At 41.1% G+C, this 27,815-nt stretch overlaps 1 protein-coding gene across 1 annotated transcript in view; it reads right to left on the reverse strand.

Annotated features, from left to right (window-relative positions):
* Positions 1-27,815, reverse strand: part of SPAG16 (sperm associated antigen 16) — a 1,123,687-nt gene that overhangs the window by 609,387 nt on the left and 486,485 nt on the right. The window lies entirely within an intron of this gene.

Genomic DNA, 27,815 nt, shown 5'->3' on the forward strand with positions numbered 1-27,815 from the left:
TAGATTAATAAAATAGATTTAATTAAAAAGCCCCAACTTAGGCCCAATGTGCCCTGCGCAGACAATCCACAGTTGAGGCCGTCCATAGAAAGACATGGATGGGTGTCTGTGGCTGAAAAAAAAAAATGTGGATTTGTTTTGCAGATCTTTTGGTCCAGAAAGCAAATCACAGCATGCTCCATTTTGCTGCGGTTCCTTCATGGACAGCTTTCATTGCAGTCAATGGAAGCCATCAGATCCGTGTCCCGTCCGCAATCCATTGCAGTCAATGGAAGCTATCCGATCCGTGGCCCGTCGGCAATCCATTGCAGTCAATGGAAGCTATCCGATCCGTGGCCCGTCGGCAATCCATTGCAGTCAATGGAAGCTATCCGATCCGTGGCCTGTCGGCAATCCATTGCAGTCAATGGAAGCCATCGAATCAGTGGCCCGTCAGCAATCCATTGCAGTCAATGGAAGCCATCCGATCCGTGGCCCATCCGCAATCCATTGCAGTCAATGGAAGCCATCCGATCCGTGGCCCATCCGCAATCCATTGCAGTCAATGGAAGCCATCCGATCCGTGGCCCGTCCGCAATTCATTGCAGTCAATGGAAACCATCCAATCCGTGGCCCGTCTGCAATCATTGCAGTCAATGGAAGCCATCCAATCCATGGCCCGTCCGCAATCATTGCAGTCAATGGAAGCCATCCAATCCGTGGCCCGTCTGCAATCCATTGCAGTCAATGGAAACCATCCGATCCGTGGCCCTTCTGCAATCCATTGCAGTCAATGGAAGCCATCCGATCCGTGACCTGTCCGCAATCTATTGCAGTCAATGGAAGCCATCCGATCCGTGGACTGTACAACTGGCCACGCATTCCATGGGAAAGTAGGAGACTGCGCATGTGTGCTGGCTGGTACTTCCACACACATCCACAGTGATGGTTACAGGTTTCATTCCAATAAAACATGACAAACCTGCATGAATCCATCGCCAGTATTGACATATGCCCCTGTCCTTCATAGAGAACATTTTTTTACTATCTCGCTTTTCTTGTTCACAACAAAACAATGACAATAAAGTGTAGCCGTACGCAGAAAATCTGGTTCAAGGCTGAATTTTTTATTCATCGTAGCATTATAGGAAATAAAACTAGGTCACGGTTGTACACATGTGCATTAGAGCAGTATTGTTACAATCATTAATTATTCATTATTTTATAAAACACATCGGGGTTTTACGAAGTACTGGATTATTTTCACTTTTGGCATTCATTGCAATTACTGTATGTAAGAGATGTGTTTGATGTCATGGAATGAAAACATTCAAATTTGCAACGAAACCCTAAAAATGTGCACAGACCTAATACTTCTCACAGACAAAAATGTTTGTATCCAGTCTGGGAAATTCTCCATGAGCTAAATAAATCACCATCATCAGAAGCAGCACGAATGTGTCTGATAGTCTGGAGTCGACCCAGTTTAGTACAAAGAGCATTGCCTAAAGAGTATACAAATGTTTTCAGCCCCTGAATGTAGACATCCGCGTTCTCATTCACTAACTGCAAGCAAACATTTCGATAATGCTGAAGAATAATAAAAAAAAAATATACTCCTTAAAAAAAAAAATCAAGCACCTAGAAGGAGTTGTTGTTTTAATGGAAACCTCGGCATATGGTTAACTCTCAAGCAGATATGCAAATGATTAGTGTTGTTGTGAGATTAGATGAATGGTCTTGCAGCTGAGGCCCTAAAAGTGGTTCCATCTTAGGCCTATAAAAAGGCTCTCGGAGGCTACTTGTGTGTAGTGAACCCTTTTCCCCACCTATGTAGAGTTTGAGGACCATTATACACGCCCCTGTGATGTAATCCCATGTAACAGAGTTTGAGATGGGGTATATTATTGGAATGTGAGAAGCTGGATGATCATATCACCCAATTGACCACCGCCTGAGCCGTTCTGAGCAGACTGTTAGGAGATGTTGGGACTAGTGAATGCTCAGGGGCACGTACACAAGTTGACCAGGCTCAGGATGCCCTCTACAGACCACCAGTAGAGGCTATCATCTGATTGTCCAACAAGCACGAGTTGCACCAACAGTGGTGTCATGAATGATGAATCTGGACTGCTATCGAGTGGAACTGGGTTTTTTTCATTGACAAATCCAGGTTAAGTTTGGTTACGGATGACAGCCATGTTCATGTTTGGAGACTTCGGGGTGAGTGACTCAATCCTGCCTTTGGTGTGGAATGGCACACTGCTCCCAGTGCTGGTGTAATGGTCTGGGAGGGCCATCGCAAATGACAGTTGGTCACCCTGAGTAGTGGAACGAGGGACAATGACAGCTCAGCGATATGCTCAGGACAACCTGCAGTCACATGTCTTGTCTCTCCTAGCAGAACATCCAAGAGGCATTTTTCAGCAGGATAATCCTCAGCCACACACAGCAAGGATATCACAGGAACACCTCCACATCATCATCACACTTCGATTGGCAATAAATCTGGCAACCAGGCAGGCCACGGAACATGTATGAGACCATTTGAGATGCCATCTTTGACAACCTACAATTTTGCTCAATCTAGAGGATCAGTTACAGCAAATGTGGACTGCTATGCCATAGCATACAATACAGAACCCTCTATGCCTCCATTCCTGTCTGTATTACATCTTGCATCCAAGTTCAAGGAGGCCCAATAGGGTACTAGAGCTTCCATTCAAGTGTTCAGTTTTCCACAATAAATTATCCCTTTGCTCTGTTATTGTAATCACTTACTTATATCAATGTTACAATCACACATAGAAAGTCCTTCTATATGCCCGATTTTTTGAGTGTGTGTTAGAAAATAGTATGCATTTTCATTATGCAGTGATTATGCCTTATTAGGTTAAAACTGAAGCCCTTTAAGGATCTATTTTAATTTTCATACCTTTCAGTCTTCTTCGGTTTTCTTTGACAAAGTGCAGCATGTTGATCTATTCTATTCAGTACCCTATTATAAGGCAAGGGTATCCGTCATAGTCATGGATCCTGTAAAAATGGTAGTCGTGATGCCAGCATGAACAGACCCTAAAGGTGGGTTCACAGTGAAATTCAGTTTTCGTCTAGCTTTTCAATCATTAGGGTTCTGCGTGAATCAACGAAAACAGCATTCAGACAGAACCCTGGATGGAAACAAAAGATTACTTAGTCAAAAGGTGACCAAGAATACCAGAGAGAAACAGAAACCAGGTTAAACAGAGAGCAAAATGGTCTCTGTTTGACTAATGAAGGTTTATGGCTTAGTCCAGGGTTCCATCTGAATGTTGCTTTTGGCAATTTAGATGGAACCAAGGAACAGAAAGGCTGAGCACAGACTAAAACTCAGAGTGAAGCCAGTCTAACAGAGAGAGTTATCCTCCAAACAGTAGAACTCAATAGAAAACCTAGATGAAAAAAAAATGGCTAACTTCACCTCCATATGATCCTCAATGTTAACCATACAATCATTACCAAAGAAAATGGTATGTAAAGTTCACAGTAGGGCATTAATAGTACTATCCAGTATGCACATGCACTCAATGCCCTCAATCTTAAAATATGCCAACTCTGCTATTTGGCATGCTATGAACATACGTCTAGCCTTGAGCAGTCCTGACATATGCCCCTAAAGAGTAACTGTGAAAGCCAGGTCACCCTTCAAAGTGTAAAAAGCACATACGAAATGCATTAAAAACTGTCATGGAATATTTTTCTCTCCTGATGTTCATTTGAAAGGTCAACTGGCAATATCTACCATTCGGAAGGCAACCCAGTGTTGTGCTCAACTCACTAGAATTTACAGATAATACCTGCTCAAAAATTCAAGCTAGGAAGAAACATATTGAAACACTAGAACAGGTTCTCCTCTGTGTACAGAAAAGGCATTGATGCCATGCTTGGTTTAACAGAATTGTGTGTATTACTAGGCGCCAGTCAGACAGGAGTGACTGCCAATGTTATTGTTTGTAGCGAATGTCGGCTGACTAATTCCATACAAAGCACCACATGGCATCAGAGACAGTATGAGCTGCGGAAAGAAATAATGGTTAACTTGCTTGTTTTTTCCTTTTCTGCTGCTTAGTAACTGAACCAAATTATCGAAATCCTGGCCAGACAGGGGCTTAAAAAAACATGTTGGCAGACACAAGTCAGGAATGGTCACATGGGTGAAGAAGATTTCTTTTGTTTAAGCCAGATGAAGAAAAATCATCCAATGTCAAACAAGAACACAGACAGGAGCTTCATCCAAAAGCTGTAGGGTCACTAAAAGCAGCAGCAATAAAAAGAAAAGGTCATGTGTTACGTATATATACACAGGTCAGGGGCCACCCAGACCCACATTTCCGACAACTGCCCTGGGGCGAAGGGTAAGATTTGTATATATTATGAAATTATGCTTTCAGATATAGTCTGCCAATTCGCCGCTGCTTTTCAAACTGAGAAAAATAATGAGGTTCAACTTACTATGCAATAATATAAAAAACTGGAAGCTATTACAAATCCAGGGACAACTGAGAAACCATAACATGCATTCAATGAAAGAGGTAATTGTGATGAGAAAATATAAGGCATATTTACTGCATCTATGTTGGAAGAAGCGATAGATGCTACAGGGTCCCTTGTTAAAGACAAGGGACTGAAAAGTTTTAGATCAGAGCTGTGCAACATTTTTATATAATAATTAGAGATGAGCGAGCCTACTCGGTGAGGCAGTTACTTGAGCGAGCATCGCTCTTCTCGAGTAACTGCTTTGTAATCCGAGCAGGGTCGGGTGGGCTGCGGGGGTGAGCAGTGAGGGGAGCAAGGGGGGGGGGGGGAGAGCTCTCTCACTATTCCTCTCGCTCCCCCCCACAGCCCACCCGAGCCTGCTCGGATCACTAAGCAGTTACTCGAGAAGAGTGATGCTCGCTCGAGTAACTGCCTTACCGAGTAGGCTCGCTCATCTCTAATAATAAATTGTGCACTGTAGTTTTCAGACTATAAAATGCATCCCAGGTTTTGACAACAAAAAACAGGAAAAAATATTTCATACAAGTTTAAAGAATTTTTGGGGATCTAACAAAGTAGAGGGGCTGCCATCATTAGCTTTGTTGTTCTACTGTAAAAAAGGGTCTAATCATTGACAGTCAGCTCTTATTAAACCTAGTGTGTCCGTTCAAACAATGGAATAAGCACCTAAAGTTCCCTTATTACAATTGGCTAACCACATTATACACATGCACAGCACTGCTGCATGCACATTGTACATGCACACAGCTTTGCTACATACACACATAGCATAACTGCAGCATGCACACACAGATCTGTTGCATATGTGAAAGTACTGAATTATATTTTACACAGTCATGTCACTGGATTTCAATTGAAAACGTGAAGGTATTGAATTATATTTTATGTAGTAGTGTTGTGTTCATAAAATTTGAAGTGAAATTTTATTAATAGGGTCTCAGACGCTGAGCATGCAGCTTTATCATAATTAACCTTTTTTAATGTTTTACTTAGAAAGAGGGATCACACATGCTGTATACTTTGAATTGTTTACTTTATGGGGGATGCTACATGATATAAACTCTAGCATTGGACAATAAAAAAATTCACCGCAGAGGATGGAACGTTGGTGGCGCAAATAACAAACAAGACTACAGGTAACCACTGTTACTAATTTGTGATCTCCCCTGTCGGTAACGAGGTCAGATCCCCAGCTACCCTTAGGAAGGAGACGGTAGATCCCCATGACAAGGTATTTCTCTACCCTGCTGTCTCCTCAGCTGAGGGCCTGCTTCTCGGATGCTGCACATGTATCTGATTGATAAGAACGTTGAATATTACCTAAATTAAGTGATTACTAGAGTTGAGCGAACATGCTCGTCCGAGCTTGATGCTCGTTCGAGTATTAGCATACTCGATGGTGCTCGTTACTCGAACAAGTACCACGTCGAGTTCGACCCTTCACGGCATTACCACTTTCTGCTGTGATGTGCTAGCATGCGCACGTCCACAGCAGTATGTGGCGAGAGAGAGAGAGAGAGAGAGAAGAAAAAAAAAAAGTTCGGCACCCGGCGGGTCCCATACAAAAATAATCGAGTCCCCCCCCCCTTGACTTCAATAGGGTTCGTTACTCGAATAGAGCTCTCGAATATTACGAAAAGCTCGACTCGAATAACGAGCACCTGAGCATTTAGGTACTCGCTCATCGCTAGTGATTACTTCAACACATACACACACCGTCTGCTACATGCACACACACATAGAGCTTTGCAGCAGCCTAAATATTGCTTTTATTAGCAACAATAATCCCCATAGCGCATTACCCAGTGTAGCTTCTTCCTGCTGGCAAGCTGCTAGTCACATGATATCATGAAAGGTCCTGCTGCTACTGCAAGACCTTTTCATCTCTTTAGGGAAGATGGACAATCTGTATCAGGGATAGGTGAGGTGTGACAGTGATCGATTCCTGCCCTGATATCCAGTATTATCTGCTGGCCGAGACCTGTTCCTGTCCTGCTTGGGCAGGGAGAGCGAGGTCTGTGCAGCCCTGATGTGTATGGTGGCAGAGTTCTCCTGATGATCAGGCATAAAGCTTTATCAGCACACTGCCAGGTCATTAAGGCAGCGGTCAGGGGTCTCTGGATTTATCAGACCTACCCACCCAGCTTCTGGACTATAAGTCACAGACACTTTTAGCATGGTTTTGTTTTGCTAAACACTGCGTCTTATGGTCAGAAAAAAATATAGTATTTGTATGACAAGTATTTTGTGCCCAGAAGTACAACTAGTCTCATTTGATCCTCAAGCACAGTTTGTGCCTCTCTCATAAATGCATGACCAACACTTAATTCAATTAGGGATACTCAAGGCCCTCATTCTTGTGATTGGTAGGGTCCCAGCTGCCAGATCCTGACCAATCAAATATTTATTCCCTATCCAGTAGCTATGGAAAGTCTTAGGTGGGGCGTGAAGAAGGTGGTTACAGCATGCAACCCCCAGAATATTATTGACCTGTAGGCCATTGCCCATGAGGAGCGAGTGAAGATTCCTCAGGAAGGTTGTGAGGAGTTGCTGTCTAGTGAGCACATCTGCAGCAGGTCATAACACCAAAATATGTTCTACTAAGCACTAAAGACACTTGTCATAAAGGGGTGGAATAATTCTGAGACTGTAATAGTCATTAAAAGTGGCATTTTGTATTGAATTTGGAGAAACCTCTTGTTATATTACTTGTGTTGAGCTATTTCAATTGTTCTTGATTGTTTTTTGCAAACAGCTGAAAGTTTGTAAATTTGGAAAATAAACCTAATTTGCAATGGGGGTTGAGTAATTGTGATTTCGACTGAACATGTGTTATATTAAATATTGCAGCTTGCAGGCATTAAATCAGCAACAGATGTAACGCTGCTAACCCACTTCACATTAACAGGTTACTGCAGTAGTAAGTCCCGATTCGGTGTGGCTGTGTAATTTGCATAGCCCAACTGCCGTTCAAAGTGAATGGCAGCATCCTCACTACGCAATGAGCGTGGCTTACAGGCACCTGGCGGTCTGTGCGGTAGATATAGTGCACCATCCTTCAAGGATGGCAATGCTGCATCTGTATATAGCTCCCATTTCTTGCAGCAATAGTGAATTGCTTGCATGGAAAGCACAAATGTCTTCATATTATTATATGTGGAATCTGACATCAAACTGCTTTTTTGGCACTACATCTCCTGAAGATGTCTGGATTCAAACATTTAAGGGTATTTTGTTTACTAATGCTTATTGAAAACAGATGGAAATGGACTCCTCTGGTATTGACTTGAAATGGCATTTTGGAGTTTGATAAATTGCGCCCTATTAATGTTAATCTGCTTTTCTCAGCTAAAACGTCATTCACTGGAAGCAGAAATGCTTTCAATTTGTCAGTTCAGGAATCACTTTCACAGTGGAGAGACAGAAATTCAGTAAGTTGACTGATGAAAAGTGCAGGACATCCGGGACAGACCATTACAGATATTAAGGAGACGATCTGCAGCAACTTTGTCCTGTAGAGCCTGCACACCCAGGGTCAATGGCAACCAGAAGGAATGGAGATCATAGTTGCTTTGTCATAGAAAACTTTGCTACAACTAAGGGCGCTGTAGTGTGCCAGAAATGTGTAAGCAGAGATCTTATGATGTTATGGGGGGGAAGGGGGGTTGAACTTTTAAATTGATTTTGAAATTCTTCAAGATCTGGGTTGGCAAAACAATTATAATCTCCAAGTCCCTAATTTGGTTAAGTGTGTATGCACGCCGTCCCGAAAGACTTGGATCTGTTGGGGAGTTGTTATTTTCTATTTGTCAGCCAGAAGGAATCTATTACTCTTTGGGTGGTTTCATACCTGCACTGGGGGGCAGGGAGGTTCCTTCATCCTTCCTCCATTTGGGAAGCAGGAAAGGGGAATCCCCATGACCAAATGGCTTCGTCTGTGGGAGGACCCCATTGATTATATTGGGGTCCATCTGCTTTTTGCCCAGCTGTCTGGTTTTGGACCAGAGTAAAAAGTGCTGCACACAGCACTTTTTGTTTCGGTGTTTGCAGCCAGATTTGCGATGGAACCTCCGGCCACAGGTGCCAACGTAGATGTCAAGCTGGCCTTTAGTAAGTCATTACTGAAACATTTCATGGTTCTGATGTAAACATTATATTATGTATTTATTATTTATGCTGTTACTTAGAAATAGTCTATTAGAAGACTTGAAGGGTGATGTTACCATGCGGCTGTGGCTCCTCCCAGGGGGCAGAGCGTGTCCACCTGGCTTGTGGTCTGGCTGCCGGGGGCACGGGTGCCTGACCAGCGGTGTGCTGGTGGCTTATGGTGCCGTGCGCGCGCACCGGTGAGTGCAGCTGCCGTGCACTCGCTTCCTTTTTATATTGTCTGTTGGGAATTGGCTATCTCCCTCTCTCCGCCCCTGGGCGGAGGCTTTTGTTTATAAGTCAGGCAGTGACTTGCTATCACTGCCAGTTATTGGTTTCCCTCAGTGAGCTAGCTAGCCTGCCTCTGTCGGTCTCCTGCTCTTGTCAGCTTGTTTGCCATTTCTGCCAGGTTATTCCATCTGCCTCAGGTCTGCTTTGTATTTTCATGTTGGTTTATTACATCTGCTTTTTCTGTCGTTGTTCTGCCCTTTCCATCAGGTATGCCAGCGTCCCTTCTCGGTCCCTAGCGAGAGTAGGGACCGCCACCCAGTTGCCCGCCTGGGGTTAGCCAGGAGCGCAGGCAAGTAGGCAGGGACTGGGGTTGCAGGTGAAATCAGGGTAACCCGGGCTGGCGTATCAAGGGCAATATTATGTAACAGGTAGAGCTTAACTTTAAGGGAATGTATCATCTGAAATAGCAGGGCGTTGGACAAGATTACCCTGGAAGTTACTTCTAACTCTATGATTATATGATTCCATGAAATAACCTATTGTTTCAATTGAGTTTTTTAAGTTGAATTTTTATTATAGTTTTAGTAATTTTTTGATTGTCCATATGCGTTCCCTCTAAACTACTCAGCTTCTAATCTCACTGCTCAGTACTTTTTACAGTTTGTGCACTAGCAGGACACTTACTCCTCCCTTCTGCAGTTAAAGACAACATGGAAGTAGGAGACACAGAAGAAGCAGCCAGGGTGGATCGGCAGTGTCAACTCTCTGCCTTCTGTCCATGTGTTTAGATACTAGGAAGAGAACAGAGTGGACTGCAGCTGCTGGGTTTCAATGACTCACCTTTCCCAACTCCCCTCTGGCTATATTATCCATGTTTCCCTATGGAGGATGCCAAAGCAATTGGTCTGCATCGGCGATTTGGACAATGCCCCCATTAGTGTTTATTCCAGTTCCGACTCCTACTTCGCTCATGATGATTCTGCTCACTCCCCTTAGCTCAGATTATTGGACTTTGTTATTCTTGCTGCCTACCATGACCTTTTGCTTGGACTTTCTTACCACACCAGTGCAGCCAGCCCTGACCATCACCTGCCTGACCAATATACAACAGTTTACACCATCAGATACTGTGCCTCAGCCTTGTGCAGAATCAGCAGCCATACTATCAGTTATGTGTGTAGGTAATGTTTTGGGGACCCAGTAGCAATGACCAAATCCCCTGGGATTGAAAACCAGGGTTCCCTGGGTACTGCCTTCCCAGGCAACCCTAAGTCAAATTGATGTGAATCAAGGCAGATCCACATATGTCCCTCTGACATATGGCATTTCTCTACATGCTGTTAGCAGCAGCTCAGGCAAAATGGTCGCCGTATAATTGTATGCAGAAAATAGAAGAAAAATCTACAATCAGAAAATAAAAATACAATAGAAGAAAGAGTGCATGCCAGTAACTGGTTCTAATTAGTAAAAAAAAACCATGGGTGATCTATTTCCTTTAATGTAGTATAATACTTTCAGCTAATAAAGGTTATTCACTATATAATGAAGTTATTCAATTTTCTAATTATCCTGTTAAAGATCTCCACTTACAATCATTCAATGGGAACAGTCATTGCTGCGATGGGCACTTGTTCATGGGTCATTACAAGACAAAGTTCTGATAACTATTATGAGCTGTGCTCTTGTGTACCCATCACATGGCTGAGACTGATTTCTAGCCACTGGAAGTTTAAATGAAGCTTCCTTCTGAATGAGATTGAGAAGAGTTCTTAAAAATCACAAAGAATTATTATAGGAAATATATCTATAAATTCGATAACTTTTCATAAGACAATGAACAACCTTTATTTGCTAAAACAAAGCTATCCCTTTAAGGCAAAACATTGCGGAAGGCAACTGTATTATTTTACATTAAAGCACTGTGAGATCTGTTACTAGGGCTCTTTATACTTTGATTATATTCTAAATATCGGAAGCGAACGCACAGACAAGAGATTAGAAGAGGTTTACTATTGCTCTCATAAGTAATCAAAAATCATCTAATTTGTAATAACTCAGTGACACCCTCAGTGATTCACAATATTACGCCTCTAGAGAGATGAAAGCCACAAATTATCAGTGAAAAGTCAGTTTATAAACAGGATTTAATCATCTGACATTCAGAAATCTATAAATGCTCTCTGCAAAGAGCAGCATAGCCACAGTACACCTGTGTTAGAGTCACCGTCCAGACATTAGGCTGTGATGGATGGCCCATGTGCTTTGAGACTTTTTGGCTGTCAAAATTAATTCTGACCTCCTCTCATGCCTTCATTAATCCGTTTCTAATCACAGAGCTTGCTGTTATACGAGACAGTCATTTGCTCTTATATTTCCCGTGAAAAGGCCATGGATATAAAGCTGGAGAAGAACAGAACTGTATCCAGAGCAGCCAACAGGTTGATCCACAAATGCAATTCACATAGAGGTTTTCGCTAGGTCCAGCCTTTCCCATCTTGGGGTCCTGTCCACATAGTATTCAGGCAGAACTCCGAACGGAATCATTGGCTTAAGTTATTCAAAATAGAGACCAAAGTTTTGCTATTCTGTCCTCCAAAAATAACAGAAATTTACAGGAAACCTGGTCAAACCGAGATCAAAAATTGGAAAGTCGGTATTTGCACAATTGACTTTGATTAGTTAAATGGAGACCAACGTTTACAACTTTAGTGTCTACTTAGCTAATTAAAGTCAATAGTTGAGTTTAGGGTACCATCTGAATATCATTTTAGGGGATTCAGACAGAACCCCAAGACGGAAATGTGAGCCCAGTGTCAGTCAGTGTATTACTATTGTAAATAAGATCATGGGGTGCATCAAAAGAGGTCTAGGGGCGCATGACAACAACATTGTTCTTCCTCAACCAGTCACTATTCAGACCACACATGGAATATTGTGTACAGTTTTGGGACTAGTAATCAAGAAGGACATATCAGAGCTTGAATGGGTACAAAGGCAGGCAACTAAAGCAATAAATTGAGTGGATGGACTACAATAGCTAGAGAGGTTATCAAAATTGGGATTATTTAGTTTCGATAAAAGATGGTTGAGGGGCGGCCTAATAACTATGTATAAATATATCAGGGGACAACACAAAGATCTCTCGCAGAATCTATATATACCAAGGACTATAGCTGTAACAAGACGGAATCCTCTACATCTAGAGGAAAGAAGGTTTCTACACCGACATAGAAGGGGGTTCTTTACTGTAAGAGCAGTGAGATTATGGAGCTCTCTGCCAGAGGATGTGGTGATGGTGAAATGGAGAAAATCTCCTAGGACAGTTTAACTTCTTCAGAAACTTGCATGACTACACACTAATTAATGTAAAGCCAACTCATAGTTTAAAGAGATTGTACCAAGTTAAATAGAATAGGGAATAACTTTATAATTGGTGGGACCCCCAGTGGTCAGACCCCAGATAAATGAATCGGAGGTCGCATAGGTGTGCTGCTACTCCATTCACTTGGAGGGGTAATGCATGATACAGGTGTTACCATGAGGCCGGTCAGGGACCATGGGTGGCAGTGGCGCGGTTCACCGCGGCGTCCTGAGTGTGGCGCAGAGTGTAAGCTCTCGCCTATGACCTGAAGAGGCTGCAAGTTCGATCCCTGCATGATTCAGGTAGCCGGCTCAAGGTTGACTCAGCCTTCCATCCTTCCGAGGTCGGTAAAATGAGAACCCAGCTTGGTGGGGGGTAATAAGTAATTATTACCTGAAAGCGCTGCGGAATAAGTTGGCGCTATACAAATACCAAGATTTATTTTTTATTTATTTACCCATGTTCGGGTCGGCGAGCGGCAGCGCTGTGCTCTGGTGTGCAGGCGCGGCGTGTGCGTGCCTATGAGAGGCGCGCACGCTCTACCTCTGTGAGTTATAGTGGCTGGCTGGGAGCTCCAGTTAGCCAACTTGATTAGTTCCATTTCCCGTGTATCTGACTTCAGTTCTTCTACAGTGAAAGTTACCCTGTCTCGATCCAGCTCTGCTGTGTTCTGTGGTTTTCCTGTCGTGTTGGCTTATTCCATCGGCCTAGCCTGTCAGTACTAGTAAGTTGTCATTTGCATAGGTACGGCGGTTCCTTTCTGTCCTTCCACTAGGCAGCGTAGGGTCAGTGTTGGCGTCCTGGACCTGTCCGCCCTTGGGGCTACCTCCAAGAAGGGACATTTAAAATGACCACCTACAGGACCTACTTGTAGACAATATATGGAATCTTCCAATTAACCAGATGACAGTATTGTCATATAATACGTCTTTTTTCTCCGTATGCTGTAGTGTACTTTGCCTTAGAATATGATGTGGCACTATTTCTGGATTGGCAGCACTTCCATGATCCTTTTAGTTTACACTTAGTTAACCCTATTAGGCTCTACACATCCAACTCAGGGGTAGTTCCACCCACTCCCTATCTCTGCCTGAAGTCCAATTATGAGACATAAATCGAGCAGCATCGCATTCTCAGAAAAATTGAATATAAATATATGATTTATGCTTTTTCTTTTTTAAACAAAGAAAGGGCTGTATGTCATGGCTTTTAAGTAACTGGAAAACTAATATGTACAAATGGGTTAGCAGGCTCATTAACCCAGTTAGCTAATATGACTAGACTTTGCATAACATCTGTGTCTTCCAATAATGTACAGTAACACTTAAACCACAGTGGGGTCTCATTTACATGAACTCATCAAAGGATTTGTATAAAATTAGAAATCCATGAACTGAAATTGGTTTAACCCCTTAGTGACGAAGCCTGTTTGTACCTTAATGACCAACTAATTTTTCAGTTTTTTTCATCGTTGCATTCCAGGAGCCATAACGCTTTCATTTTTCCATCAATGTAGCCATGTGAGGACTTCTTTTTTGCAGGACAACCTGTATTTATTAGGGGGATTATTTTTGGGTACATACAATGTATTGTATAACCTTTATTCATCTTTTTTTAGGAGGATTGCTGAAAAAAAGAAATTCTGAAATTAGTTTTTTTGGATTTCCTTTTTACAGAGTCCAGTGTGCAAAATAAATAAATGTGATAACATTTTTTCTCAGGGTTAGCTTAAAACCAAGTTTTTATTGATTTTTCATGTTTTGCTATTTTTGTACACAAAAAAAAAACACTTTTTTTGTAAAGATTTGCTTTTATGTCGCTGCATTCCAGGAGCCAGACCATTTTTATTTTTCCATAAAAGAAGCTCTAGAAGGGCTTGTTTTTTGCAAGGTGAACTCTAGATTAAATTTATCCAATTTTTGGGAACATAACATTTTGATTAATTTTTATTAATTTTTTTTTCTAGAAGGCAAGATTAACAAAATCTGCAATTCTGGTATGTTTTTTTTTATTTTAACGACATTCACCGTGGAGTAAAAAGAATGTTAAATGAATTCTGCAAGCGAGTACGATAACATCAATGTGAAATTTTTTTTTTTCGCAATATTTTCTCGTTTTTTTTTTTTTGTACTTTTTAATGCTACCATTTGTTAATCCATGTGATGTCTTGATCATTTTCTATTCTGTATTTGTAATGCAAAGTTTTTTGGATTGATTTTAATAAACAGTTCAAGGAGTGGTCTAGTAATTGTGCACCAGGGGCGTAACTATAGAGGGTGCAGGGGATGCGGTTGCACCCAGGCCCTAGGGGGCCCATAGGGCCTCTCCTCTCCATATAGGGAGCCCAGTACTATGAATAAAGCATTATAGTTTGGGGCCCTGTTGCAGATTTTGCATTGGGGCCTAGAAGCCTCATGTTACACCTCTGATGAGCACATAACATTTTTGTGCATTTTTTAAAAAACTTGGAAGATATTTAATCTATCTGTGCTTCTCATGTCTCAATTCTGGCTCCTGCACTGAAATAAGGCTATGTTCACACCTTTGCTCAGTCTGTTTTCCTACTCAGTTAAAAGAGCAAGAAAAGAGAACCCCCTGGCTGACCGGGTCCGTTTTATGACGGAACCAAACAATGTGGAACATACTCCGTTGATTATAATGGGTCTGTTCATTTTCCATTTGGCCATCCAGCATTTTACTGGATGCACAAATACTGCATGAATATTGCCTAACTGCTACAATATATATAAAAATCATGCAACCTGAAAAATAGTTAACTCCAATGTAATGCAAACGTCACCCAACTGTTGCCATGGGAGTTACAGTACTTTAATCAATTCCACGTAAGGAATGTTTTAATGATTGGAAGACATTTAACTCAGTTTAAATGATGTTGTTAACAGAAAGCTTAATTCACACTTTCCTGTACTAAATTATTTATTAATCTATCCACACATCAATGGCAACATATCCTGTGCTTAAACAGATAACGGGAGTACATCCAATTAATGTCAAATAACCACTTAAGACACAGAAGAATCTAGTTTAAAAAAAGTGAAGATGCCATACATCATCGCCAGTAGGAAAAAATAAGAAAGTTGGAACAAAGGCTTAGTGAGGACAATGAACATTTAAGCAGGTGGGATTGCAGGTTTTTAACTCACAAGTGCATTTAGTCGGCATTCCTCAAATGTTCAGCTAGTTCACACATAGGAGTTAGACAAAAGACATTAATTCTTTTCTTATTTTAACCACAGTAGAGCTGATCACCCCCAATTAAAATGGTTAGAAAAGCAATGCGAATGTTAGTTGGAAGGAAGCGCACCCAATTTTTGAAAAAATGACTGTCTCTAAATAAATGTAGTGCATTAGGAATTACCAGACTGAATTTCATTTTTTTTCCCCGTCAAGAGCACAACTAATTTACAACTTTTTAAACATTTGCTTTTGACAAATGAGTCTAAAAGTACTTTTTTGCAACAAAATTAAGTCTAATAAATGTGCGCCTCTGACTCCTGTTATGAGTGAATACTATAACCATATTTTATGTGCTATGGAAAAGTTTCGACTTTACCTGCTTTAGATTCTAGTTATAACCAGATATGCTGATCCAATGTGAGCTGCTAGAGTTAGGAGAATAGTTATACCAAACTTGTGTCTGTCTCTCTCTCTCCCCCTCCCTCCGCCTCCCCCCTGCTCACTCCCGCAACTCACCGCTCACCCCCGCCGGAACCCGAAGCTTTTGAGACGAGCGGACAGGTACTCACAAAAGGCAATACTCGCTCGAGTATTTGCCCTTAGCGAGTATGCTCGCTCATCTCTACTTAGAACATAAATCTTTATTGTAAATAATATAAAATGAACTAACAGGGATACATTTGGTTTTAAAGCACAAGAATGCTGAAAGTTCAAGTGTCCATATAGAATGTCTAGGTTTTGTAATGTATTGATACGTGTGGTCAGTATGATACTCGTATTCCAAACTAGCCGTATAAGAGTGTGGCTCTAGTCTGCAGCCCAACAGTCACCTAACTAGTATGTGCTACAACTGTCAGCAATCTCTGCAGTTAAAAGATTAACACCGTCCTGCCATCATATTTCACCACAAATTTGGCGTCCTAAGGTAAAAGGCGCTATATGCTCATGAACTGGTCACTCCCAATAATTAAGCAGACATTGGGAGGTACCTATGATGTATGAACAGCCAAATTAATTAAAGATCAGAACTCCATGAGATGCTCCACAAATAATAGTGATTAGAGTCCTTGATGGATGGATTAATGGATCTATTCAAGCACCACTAAAGCAAACACCAATCGTTACCAAGCTTTCGCTCTTAATAGGCAAATCAGTGTGTCAAACACAGCATGCTAAAAGCAAATGGCAGATATAATTGGGCTTTCACCTCATCAAGCTGTCACTGCGAGCACCAATAGTAAACAGACAATTACAGCTAGATAGTGTTAGGTTGTGTTGGCTGGGATCTGTTGTACCATGTGGCTTTTAGCAGTACAGCCCCACAGGTGTTGAATGATTGAGCTGGCTGGGTGTGGTGATCTCCTGCTAGCCAATCTCCTGGGTCTTTGCTGACATATTATCTCAGCTCCTGTCAGTGTCTGTTTGGTGTTCAGAGTGAGCAGTCATGTATTCTTGTCCGTTGCAGCTTGCTATGTGTCTGGTGTTTAGGGTGAGCAGTCATGTATCCTTGTCTGTTGCAGCTTGCTGTGTGTTTGGTGTCTTGTTAGTTCATGTCGGCTCTTGCATTTATTTTCTGTCAGTTTTGTGTCAGTTTGTTTCTGCTTTGTCCTGCTAAATTAGTTTGCCATATCTGGACTAGTGTGGCCCTTAGGGTCCTCTGCTAGATGTGTCTTGCTAGAGTAGGGACTGTAAGACACAAGGAGCCTTGCCGTGGCCTTGCGGCTTAAGTTCATTGGCCAATGTACAAACAAATACCTCATACTTTTATAGCTATATCTGCTTATGTGTACAAGTATGCAAGGTGAGTGTTTTGGTCACTTGTCAGTCCCTATGCTTATGTTTGTCCATCAGTTCAGTCTGCAGTTCTCTGTTCAGTTGGTGTTGCCGTCACCATGTCCAGTCGGAATTCTGTTTTAGGTCCCCGTGTTTGTGATATACTCAGCCTATTTTGGGCACGTTCATGTGGGCATTATGCTTATTTGCCCACACAAACGTAACAGATAGCTGTGATACCTTCCCCCATTTGGTGCACATGCTCCTGTCATGTAATCTGGCACATGCCCATATCTTCCAAAAATCATTCAACTATCAGTGCTGAAATGTTATCACAGAATCACAGAATTAGTACTTATAAACTAGGTACATATATTCAACCCAGCAAGTTTGGAGATTCTGAAAAGGAACATACTCACTGTAAAGTTTGTATCATATATAATACATATCCCAAATTTGGTGTACTTGCATACTGAGAATATAGGGGCTGTTACACCATCACATCTAGTTCCCATAGTTTATAAAATAGATAGATGCTCCTAACTGGGGTGACATAATCACCCATACATCCATGTGGGTATATGGGGGTAATCCGCGGACTCCAACAGTAATGCCCTCAGGGCAGGCAGTGTTGGAAAGGTCGAGAAAATTCATAGTAGTGACTTAAGCTTAATCTTGCAATGAGTGCAGGATTAAGGAAGTAGAAGTTAACCCCTTGTGGTTGTGTCAGCATCACGAACTATGAAAGCCTGGTTCGTGACAACTCCTATGAAGGCACATAGGATGCATGGCTTCCCAACTCTTTTTCTAAGAGAGCTGTGCACATAGATTAGACAACTATGACTGGATGTGGTCAAAAACATTCCAATCATGGTAGCATATGCCCAAGAGTGACGGAAGTCATCTATATACAGTAGGCTTTATAGTGCTCCTATCAAACTTCGTAAATTGGTAAATTGCACATGATTGAAGATAAAACCTCAAAAGGTTGAATCATCAAATAGACTCAATAAAGAATCTTGATGCATCAAAGATCCGTGTTTTAATTTGCTAAAGTCAATAAAACATATCTTCATTTGAAACGGCATGAAACGTTGGAAAAAAAAGGTTTGTTCAGCATGGAAGAAAGAACCCTCCAAGGTGACCTTATTAACTAATATAAATGAAGAAAATTAGAATGTAAAATATTCATTTACATGATTGTGCAATAGACATAGCCTGGATAATAATATGGCTCCATGGGTGTACTTCACTCAACTTAAATCACTGTACAGTTTTTTTGTGTAGCAGCTGTGTGAAGCAAACATTATAGACATTGCTTGTGTGAGGAAAGAGGTATTTCCACCTAAGGCCTCCTTCAGACATAGCTTCATTGAAGATTTTCCTAAGGTTTGTAAAAAAAAAAAAAAGAAATTGAGTTTTTTAACAAGCATTTTGTGGGTGTTCTTGACGTGTTTTTTCAGGCATTTTTTTTTCCTATAGTGAAGTTTGGGGGAAATGCCTGAAAAGAAAATAACCTAGAACACACTGTGATTGGTGAAAAAGTTCTAATTGACTCAAAAATGCACCGTTTGTAGTGCATTTTAGAACTCCCTATTGACCTACAGCTAACATCATGATTTAGTGAGTTTTGCTGCCAAAAAAGTGGGGGAAAAGAGAAACTCCAGCAAAAAGGCAGCAGAATGTGCAGGATTTTAGCAAAAAAGACTGTGTGAAATTAGCCTCAAGGGGTTTTTCACAGTTGGGGCTTATTCACACATCAGTAATTTTTATCAAAACAAGGAGTGGAATGTACGAGAAAGTATAATGGAAAGATTTGCATTCCTTCCCTATTTTGGACCCGCTCCTGGTTTTGGCTTACAGAATACTGATGAAAAACACTAACGTGTGAATGAGCTCTTATATTGGTTAACAAATTTGGATTTCCATACCACAAAAGGCAGTAACTTCAAAAACAATATCAGAACATATATATGTGTTATCCTAAATACCTTTTGATTTGTACAAAACTTCATAATAAATATTGGTTTAGATACACTATAGGATATGTGCCACCTTTAGAATTTTTTCCTATTTTCTGACCATCATGAACAATAGAACACAGAGGTCTGAAGTCGTTGAAATTTAATTTAGCTGTGCTGTCAAACTCCCTAAAATCAATGACGCCAATACACACATGCACATTGAGTGTTAATTCTAGCAATCATTGGGGATTCCAAAACAGGATTTCAAAAAGTATACCGAAATGCCAATGTAATCTAGAATGCACCATGGTTTGTGTTTTCTGTAGACATTACATATGTATCACCTAATACAGAAAAACAAAATTACATCAACACGGATGCACATTACAACGGGGGTCTGAAAAGTCTTCAGCCTGACCAAGAAGGAAACGATATAGGAGCATAAAACCCTAGTATTACACAATATATTCCCACTGAAGCTTAACACACTTGTTACATCATTTCTGAAGTTTATTTAACTCTTCCAAAAAGTAAAGTCACTGAAAAACTACTACTACTACTACTACTAACACCTGTGAATCATTTAAATATTTGTGTCTCTTCAAGTTTTTATTTAGGTTTGGAAATAGGAAATAGTCTGATGGAGCAAGATCTGGAGAGTAAGGTGGATGGTCTATACACTGAATCCCCAAATCCTTAAAAAGATACATTGTCTTGGCAGTCTTGTGTGAAGGAGTATTGTCCTGAAGAAGCCCTTTTTTTGCAGTTTTACCCTTTTTTTTTTTTTTTTTTTTTAAAGTGTAGCCTTTAATTTGCCAGCAAGTGCCAGTAGTATTCTACATTGATTGTTTGGCCTTTCTAAAGATAGTCTGTTAAAAAAATATCTGTGCTATCCCAAAAAAATGGTGGCCATGACCTTTCCTCCTGACCTCTAGGTCTTGAATTTCTTGAGATCAAGAGTATCACCACTGTAAAAACTGTTGTTTGGTCTCAGGATCATAGTGTTGTAACCAAGTTTCATCAACAGTCATCAGTCGTTCCAATAAATTAGTAGTGGATTCCTTAAGATGCTTCAAAATCACCTTGGAAGTGCTGACTCGTGTGTGCTTCTTGTCAGCGTTCAAACATTTTGGCATTATTCAGTGGCAACTTATTCCGTAGCGGAATAAGTTGGCGCTATACAAAAATAAGATTATTATTATGCTCCAAACACATGGATTTCTGCAGTGTCCCGACTATTGTTTCCAGTAAGATTCACCTATCTTCTGAAGCCATATCATGAACACATTCAACAATTCCAGATGTTGGCACTGTGATGGCCTTCCCACCCAGATCGATCATATGTTATGTGGAAAAATCACCCCTCTGAAAGTTGGCATGGTAGTTCTTCACAGTTGAGTATGATGAGCACTAGTCACTCAATGTTTCCATCAGGCACTCCCGAATATCCATTGGTGTTTTTATTCTGCATGAGCAGGAACCTCATGATGCCTCGCAGTTCAGTGCTGGACAGTTCTACATTTTTCTCTGTCATTCTTCTTTTAGTGATGTGAAAAAAAGAAAAATGAGTGCCATTATCCTGAAAATTGGCAACGAAGCCTATAGATTCTATAGTATAGAAGAAAACAGTTCATAGCAATAATAGCAACATTTCCATATATTTTAGGAAAGTTGGTGAGGAGAACTTTTCAGCATCCCCCTTGTACTGTGCATACTTTTATCTTTATTAATTATCTTATTTGCTGATGAGGCCTATGAATTGCCAATAAACAATATCAAGAGCATGTATTCATTGTACAGAAGAAGCACAAGTCAGCTCTAGTGCTGTGGAGAGAAGCCAGCTATTAAGGCAGATAGGAGGTTTATGCACAAGTTCCTCCAAGTGTAAATAAATTCTACTGGGCACATTAGAACATTAGAGATGGATATTACGGCTTGACATTTCCTTTCATGCATTGAACAAAATCCTGCGGTTTATCTGCCAGCAGTCAACATTGGAGTGAATCTTTGGAAACCGTGCAGAATTGTAAGCAACATATCTTGCCGCTTTCAGTAGAGAGTAAATAACCATTACCATGTCCAATATTTAATTAAAGTATCTTCTAAACACGGACATCAACACTACATTAAGATATGTGGCCTATATGTACCTTACTACGACTTTTAATCCCATTTATATTCACAACAATGTATAATTTATTGAGCAAAATGTCTTTTGAGTAAAACACAAAGCGAAAACCTCTCCTTTAGTCACTGTAACCCCAATTAAAATAGTTTTTTTTCCTTCTTTTTGGCATTTTAAGCATTTTCAGAAGTGTATTATGGAATGCAATTATGTGCATGCAGTTAATAATAACACAGTAGTTTAACAGATGACAAGTCTAGATCTTTACAAACCCCACAGGCATTCACTCAATAGGAAACAGTGAACACTATAATTTTCACACAATGAGCAATGGAAGGAGATTGTAACAAGAGAGCAAACATCAAATGGAAAGCAGAGAATCTATATTGTGCTTTGTATAGCTGTAGAGCGGAAGCTCACGACCAAATTAAGTGGGGACATGGGTCCTGAGCTGTCAACAGGCACCATTTTCAGTAACATTACTCTTTCCAACCCCTTCACTACCAATAATTAAGTGGATTTTAGTTTTGCTGTTCCATGCACTCAGACTAGCACTTTGGCATGTCATTGGTGGGGGGTGGTGGTGGTGGTGGGGGTGTCTTCTAATTTGACAGTAAGAACAGTGCATCATGCAACGCTATTCTTGCTGTCAAAATGATGGAAAGATGAAGGGGAATGAATATGTTTTTTGGCATCACAAAATCACAATATTACAATGTTTTATACACACACTTGTCCAAATTGTCTTTCTTTCTGTATTTCAAATATTTTCGAATATGGCTATTTTTCAGGTTTGAAAGTTGTTGTTATTCAGGTTTGAAAGTTAACCACAATAAACCAGTTCTCATGTGTTTAGAATCACACCCAGGCAATTTATTGATAGTCCCTCTGGGAGCTTATTTTGAATACTTAGGCTTGAAATTTTGTGGAGATGAACAGCAATTTAATCCTGTTAATATTCTCACTTCTTCAGCCACTATATGTAAAAATATAAATATCAACAACGAATCGCCACTCAACATGGCAGACAGAATTACACTGATTAAAATAGTCCTCCCGCTGTATGCCATGTCCAACTCCCCTATGTGCTCAAGCAGTAATATATTTAAATCTATTGACAGTGTTTTGAATTAACTTATCTGGTAAGATGGCCAGATGAAGTATAAAATGTCTACATTTGGATACATTTTAAGGTGGTCTTTCCGCCCCCAGTTTTAAATTATATTTTCCGGCAACTCAGCTAAAGCGTATTAAAAAAGGCAATTAATATTCATAAAATTTTTGCAAAGCTCTAATAGTGATTTCATCCCCTCAAGCATTTTCTAGACTCTGGAAGCTGGCCAATTTAATAAACACCACATAATCATACAAAGACTTGCACTTTATTGCGCAAGTTGTGGGATTCCTTAAAAAAAAAAAATCCTATTGAAGTTTCACCGTCTTGTACGCTACTATGAGATAATCTTTATTTTCAAAAGGTTTATGGGTTAAATTCAAAAGCTTTGTGCAAAAAGACTCCTAATCTTGTCTTCTAAATACTGCACAACATTTTTTATGTCTCTTGATAGTATGACGACAGTTTTTGCGCTCACTTCTATTCATATTTTCTATTAGCTGCACTCCAACTAGAATCTTAAAATACTATAGAACCTATGGCTTCAGAACCTTTAAAATTTTTCTCTTTTCTAGATTTTATAAAATACTCGTGAAATAAATCACTGGGTTCAAATGGCCTACACCGCCAGCTTCTAAGGGAATTAAATAATGTGATAGATAATTATTTATTTCATTTAACCCATTAAAGACCAGAGTGTTTCATTCCTTAAGAAATATACACTTTTTAGTGATTTTACACGTGGTGATTTTATGGCCCTACTCTTTTTTACCTGGGCTGCCAAAATGATTTTTGCTGCATTTTTTTAATGACGTATAGGGCTTTTTAACATTGTTTTTTACAGAATTATTTTCCCATTTCTTGTTTTACTAGGAGTAACGTGTACAAAAAGTAAAAAAATATTAAATTAATTTATAGTCCTTTATTTTTAACATTTTTATATTATGTTAAAATAAAGTGCAAGATTGGGTTCGCCATTTTGTTTTGGACATTTTGATATATAATTTATATTGCCTTGGATCACTTTGGTCTTCTCCTTTGGGTCCTTGGCTGTTTCTGGATTGCTAGAGTGCAGGAGCAGAAGCTTTTATCCTGCACTGCATTTTTGCTATGGTGTGGGATTAAAGCCCAGGACCAAGTTCTGTATATTTACGGCACTTCAGCCTTAAAGAGCTAAGGACTCTATAAGAACAGGGACTGTTTCACTGACAAATAGCAAATGTGATACCAATATTCAAAAAGGGGTCTAAGAGTGAACCCGGAAACTATAGGCCAGTAAGTCTGACTTCTATTGTGGGTAAAATGTTTGAGGGGTTTCTAAGAGATGCTATGCAGGAGTAACTCAAGGAAAATAGCTGTATAACTCAATTTCAGCATGGATTTGTGAGAGGTCGCTGCTGTCAAACCAATCTGATTAACTTGAGCAAGGAGGTTAAGTGTTATAAACAGTCCTGTCAGTCTTCTCTCTCTGGTCCGCTTCATGAGGTTTGACCTGGGAGGCCATGGACAAATACTTCCCAGCTGTTATAGGGGTTATATACACTACCGGACAAAAGTTTTAGAACATCTCAATTTTTCCAGTATTTTTGACATTGACACAGTTCAAGTCCAGCAAACAAGGTGAAATGGTTCAAAGGTTCATAAGTAAGATAAAAACATAAGAATATTCTAAAAGTTTAATCTGAAACACAACAATATTCTGAATTTATAGTTTAATCAAAGGGCTTTTAAAGGGAACACATCAAGAACAGCAGCTCTGCAGTGCATAAAGGACATGATGTTTTGAAATTGGATGCAAACTACTCCAACGGGTCTCAACTTTTGTAATCACTTTCAAACCCTCAGATTCTATATAACCAGTGTTTGAACAGGGCTGGATCTTTGACTGATTTATGAATCACCGAAATGTGCCCGAGCATCTGTCGGAAGGGTCAAACCAGAAGCTAGGGCACTGAAGGAGGCCAGCATGTGAGGGAGCAGTAGGTTTGATAGAGATTAATAGTACATGAGACAAAGTCTGTCTGGACGCGGAGTCTTACCCGACAAAGAGTGTTTAATAGCAGCAATGAGTTTGAGGTTAGATATAGGAGCCTCTAATGCTTCTGCATTACTGTGCTGGCATTTTTTGCCAAATTCATAAAAATGTTGCCTACATTTAGATAGGACAGCTTTTGACTTGATTAATAGGGAGCAAAGGGCATCATGCTTTTGAATAAGAGCAAGCCAGGCCTCTTCCGGGGGTCTACATTTATGCTGAAACTCCAGTATTCGGATTTAGTCTGATAAACGGGCCACTGCAAGGGCACGCTCATATTTAAGGGGCACTCCGTGTTTTACCAACACCCCTTCAATGACGCATGTGTGGGCCTCCCACACTAAGCAAGGGTCAATATCGGCGGTGGCATTAAGAGAAGCCTGCTCTACATCCTGAAAAACGACTGGATCATTCAGCAGTATAGCGTTAAGTCACCATTGCCATTGACTAGGGATAGGGCCGCTGGGGGCCACTGTGGGGTGTGCTGTCGCTGCTGGGGGCCACTGTGGAGGGCGCTGTCGCCGCTGGGGGCTCATCCTTACTGAGATAAGTGAGGGGGAGGATGGGAGAGGTGAGGGCCTGTGCTATGGGTGTTTTGGGTTATTTAAACTATAAATATTGCGAATTTATAGATTTTTTTTCTCGAAGTGACACACCACCCGAGTTATGCTCGGTTTTTTTGGCGAATTTTGACACGCCGAGCTCAAAAGGTTGCCCATCACTGTAAAGGCTGGAGATAAGAGTGTGGTCAGAGAACATGAAGTTGTCGATGTGTACAATTCTCAAAAGAGGAAGATCAAAGTGTTTAAGGAAAAAATAGTTAATCCTCGATGCACTAAATGCTGTACACGGCTCCCATTCATTTCAATGGGGCTGTTCATACAAGCGTCAAAACGCTGCGCTTTGACAGTGATGCATGTCCTATCTTTGGCAGTTTTCAGCCCGGCATCACCCATTGAAATGAATGTGCAGCGATAGGAGTGCTGCTGAAAGCGTGGCACAACTTGGTGCTGCATTTTGGGCAGCGCTAAACGCAGCGCTAGTTGCATGTTGAAAAACGCTGCATTTACTGCAAACACCTGTGTGAGGGAGGTCTTATGGTGCATTCACACCCGTGAGAATGAGTAGTGCCCAACATTCTTTCAGGCGCAACTTACATCATACAGCACAACATCTGCATATTCTATTCTCGTGCAAGATTTGCGCAAAAATAGAAAGCACTGCTATTTTTCTGTCTCGCATCTCTGCGGGAGAAAAATTGTATATGTAAGTACGCGCATTACAAAAGCACAAAACTTGCACATCTGCATGCACTCTTTAGGGTGAATACCCACTTGCGTTTTTCTTGCGTGTTTTTTTCACGCGATATTGCTGCATTTTGTTAACGTTATTGTCAATGGGACTTTCTAATGTTAAAAACGCATCACACAAAAATTGCAAAGCACAAACTTGCAATGCATTTTTAACATTAGAAAGTCCCACTGACAATTACATGTATGTGAAGCCCATGCTTTCCTATCGGTTAATTCACACATACGATGTTTTGTAGCAAGTGACAACCCGACACAGAAACCTTGCGGGTCCCGCAATATACACGCGACTCGTGAGGTTTTGTAACTCATGTTTCCCCATTAGCGATGAGCGAGCACGCTCAGATACAGCAGTTACTTGAGCGAGCATCGCTCTTCTCGAGTAACTGCTTACTGGTCCGAGCGTGTTTGGGGAGGGGCAGGGGTGAGCAGCGGGCGTCAGAGGGTAGTGGGGGGGGGGGGGGGGAGAGTGAGAGAGATCTCTCTCTCCCCCCCGCTACCCACGAGCACGCTCGGACCAGTAAGCAGTTACTCGAGAAGAGCGATGCTCACTCAAGTAACTGCTGTATACGAGCATGCTTGCTCATCTGTATTCCCCATGAGTCTTCCTCTCTGTCGCATTGCACAAAAACGCGATTTTTGTGCGGTGCAATGCAACTTTGACAGTAGGAAATCCAACTGTCAAAGCGATAACCTAAACCAAAGAACTAATAAAATTCCATGAGAGATTCAATGCATTCCATCCCACCATAAACCTGACATTAAGCTACTCATTTACCAAAATCAACTTTTTGGACACCACTAGAGATGAGCGAACGTGTTCTTCCGAGCTTGATATTCGTGCGAATATTAGGGTGTTCGGGATGTTCGTTATTCGTAACGAACACCATGCGGTGTTCTGGTTATTTTCACTTCCTTCCCTGAGACGTTAGCGCGCTTTTCTGGCCAATTGAAAGACAGGGAAGGCATTACAACTTCCCCCTGTGACGTTCAAGCCCTATACCACCCCCCTGCTGTGAGTGGCTGGGAAGATCAGGTGTCACCCGAACATAAAAGTCGGCCCCTCCCGCGGTTCGCCTCAGATGCGGTGTGAGTTAGATGAGGGACAGTGCTGTTTGTACCGGAGCTGCTGTAGGGAAAGAATTGGTAGTTAGTGTAGGCTTCAAGACCCCCCAAAGGTCCTTATTAGGGCCACTGATAGCTGTGTGTTGGCTGCTGTTAGCAGTGGCAAATTTTTTTTTCTCAAAATCGCCTCTGCAGACCGTTGCACCTGGCATTAGGGACAGAAGTGCTGCATAGGCAGGGAGAGTGTTAGGAGTGAGTGTAGCCTTCAAGAACCTCAACGGTCCTTTCTAGGGCCATATTTATCCGTGTGCAGTACTGTCCAGGCTGCTGTTAGCTGTGCTGCATTTTTTTTTGCTTCTCAAAATCGCCTCTGCAGACCATTGCACCCTCCATTGATACTGCAGGGAAAGAATTGTATAGGCAGGGCGACAACACAGTTGTTATTCATTGAATATACGCAGTGCTGCCTTTTGGTGCCAAAAAACTGAAAACAAATCTATTTGTCCAGCCTCTGTCCGTCCTAAGGGCTGTGGACACGTGTGAGCTGCGTGAACAACATTGCTAAATCAGACGCACCCAGCTACGCTTTACTGCTGGCTTCGCCATTTGCTTTCCTTAATTGGGAAAAAAATACCTGCTCTCCAAGAGTTATAATAACTCTGCTACCCTCACGTTCTGTGACACATAAGCAGGGACACAGCACAGTTATTAAACTTCTCATGTTCATTGAATATACGCAGTGCTGCCTTTTGGTGGAAAAAAACTGAAAACAAATCTATTTGTCCAGCCTCTGTCCGTCCTAAGGGCGGTGGAGACGTGTGAGCTGCGTGAACAACATTGCTAAATCAGACGCACCCAGCTACGCTTTACTGCTGGCTTCGCCATTTGCTTTCCTTAATTGGGAAAAAAATACCTGCTCTCCAAGAGTTATAATAACTCTGCTACCCTCACGTTCTGTGACACATAAGCAGGGACACA

This window comes from Eleutherodactylus coqui, chromosome 8, assembly GCF_035609145.1.
Source record: "Eleutherodactylus coqui strain aEleCoq1 chromosome 8, aEleCoq1.hap1, whole genome shotgun sequence".
Taxonomy (NCBI): domain Eukaryota; kingdom Metazoa; phylum Chordata; class Amphibia; order Anura; family Eleutherodactylidae; genus Eleutherodactylus; species Eleutherodactylus coqui.